This window comes from Gracilinanus agilis, chromosome 3 (assembly GCF_016433145.1).
Source record: "Gracilinanus agilis isolate LMUSP501 chromosome 3, AgileGrace, whole genome shotgun sequence".
In the NCBI taxonomy this organism is placed as follows: domain Eukaryota; kingdom Metazoa; phylum Chordata; class Mammalia; order Didelphimorphia; family Didelphidae; genus Gracilinanus; species Gracilinanus agilis.
The window spans coordinates 4504470-4506595 of record NC_058132.1 but is presented as its reverse complement, the minus strand read 5'-3'; positions in this window follow the sequence as shown (position 1 = coordinate 4506595).

Here is a 2126-nt window from a genome sequence, read left to right as displayed (position 1 = left end):
GAAGGAGGAGGCCTGGGCAAGGAAGGGGCTGGGAGGCAGAGGGGGGACCCTGTAACTAAGCTGGGAGAGGAGGAGGGGACATGGGAATGCCAGAAGGGTTCCAGGAGGGCAGCTGAGCCTGGAAAGCAGGATGGCTGTGTCCTGGGCGCTAACTAGGAGCTGGCAGGACTCCTCAGACCCTCTTTTGGAGCTCAGCTTAGAGGCTGGTTCTCTGGGTCCCTGGAGGGAAACTGGAGACAGGAAGCTAAATGGCTGAGATCTGAAAGGGAGGCTGCAGGAGAGCCTTAGGTCTAGTCAAGGCACCTTCCTTAAAAGCTTTGGTGCCTGGGTCCTAGGGAGGTCCTGGAGGAAAGGAAGCAGGACTCCTGGGTCCCTGCAGACAGCCAGGGTGGTTGGTGAGACAATAGAATCTCTGAACAGGAATTGGGGGGCACGGAAAAGGCTGCCTGGGTCCTGGGGGGGGGTAGAGGCAGAGCTCCTGGGTCTGGATGGGAGAGGTCTGAAGTGTGACACAATGGTTAACCTGAGAGCAGAGTCCCAGGACATTTGGGATGTGGAGGGGAACCTGGACGAGAAACAGTCAAGGGGAGCTGGCCAGAGAGCCAGGTGGGGGAGGTGTGAGGGCTCCCATCAGCCCCAGTGGACACTCACCATGAGGTCAGACAGGGAGGAAAAGGCAGCCAGCAGAACCCGAGTGCCACATGGCTGCCTGGCTCAGACCTACCTAGACCTGCATGCACAGGACTGGCTTCCAGAAGGCAGCGGGATCGCGGCTGCAGGGAAGAAGGCAGAGGCACCCGCGTTTCCCAGGGAAACAAGGCTAATCCCTGCAGATCCGGAGAAAGAAGGCAGCTTGATCTCAGCTCCAATGGTTCAGGTTTCCAGTCAACCCACTCTGGGCGGGTCTTCAGAATCCCAAGGTTCGCCCCCCTCGCCACAACAGCTGAGACCCAGGATCTGCCCTTTCCTCCAATGGCTCCTGTTGCCAGGAACTCAGATCTGGTCTTCCTCCCCAAGCCCTTCCCCCAATCACGAGGAGTGCCCGGGCCACTGGCATCCTCTCTTCTACTCTCGACTCCTCCCAGGCCTCCAAACTCCACCCCAGGCCTCACAGTCCTAGACCATCACTACCAGGCTGGCCATCTGGGAGGCTCCTCCTCCCACAAGCTCCCTCCCTCCCCATCTCTGCTGTGGGTCTCACACCCTCCTCCCTCAGAGCAGCATCTCCTGCCTTCTTCCAGCTCTGCCCCTGCTACCCTCCTCTTCTTCCAAACCAGAACATCCAGACCCTCCATCCCTGCATCCCTGCATTCTCCTAAACATGTCCCTCTCCCACATCCCCCAAATCCCTAGGCAGGCATCCCTGTCCTCTCCCCATTTCCCCCGCCCAATTTTAGTCTCTCCTCCAACCTGGAAACATTTGCACCCTTTTGGGGTCTTTCCTTCTATCTTGTCATTTTAGCCTAAGATCCTTTCTCTCAGTGGAAGACAAGTGGATCCTCTGGGAGATCAGAGGCGGGGAAATCGGGACACCTGGGTCCCAGCCCCATATTTCAGGTGCTTCTAAAAGAAGCCCTTCTGTCTCCCCCTGTTATCAGAGAGAGATTACAGAGCAGGGAGAAACGTGACTGAGAAGTTCAGCCAACTATTAAAGCAACTTTCTATGAAAAAGTCTTTATTCATTTTTTAGTAAAACAAAATCAAAGCCTGTATTTGCCAAGTAAAAAATCGCCACAACTTCCCTTCTGTATATTCGTTGGACCTTAAGAGAGTTCAGTACTTTAGGTTAGTTGTTAGTGTTCTGCTTTATTGCTTTCAAGAGCAAAGAAATACAGATCAGTCAGGAACACTGTGTTCACTTCACCTCTTGTCACTCTTCTCAAGAGCAACATTGGGAAGCTGATCTTCTAGCTTTGACTTCTCAGAGTAAAGAGATCATATTATTGTTCTCCAAGTGAGGTTTACTCCTCCAGGAAGATCTGAAACTAAAATTTAAAATAATCTTTTTAACATTAAACTTTTACATGTTTATCATGTCACATCTTTTTCCTTTTCTCCCACCCCCACTGAGGGGAGATCTCTCTCTCTCTCTCTCTCTCTCTCTCTCTCTCTCTCTCTCTCTCTCT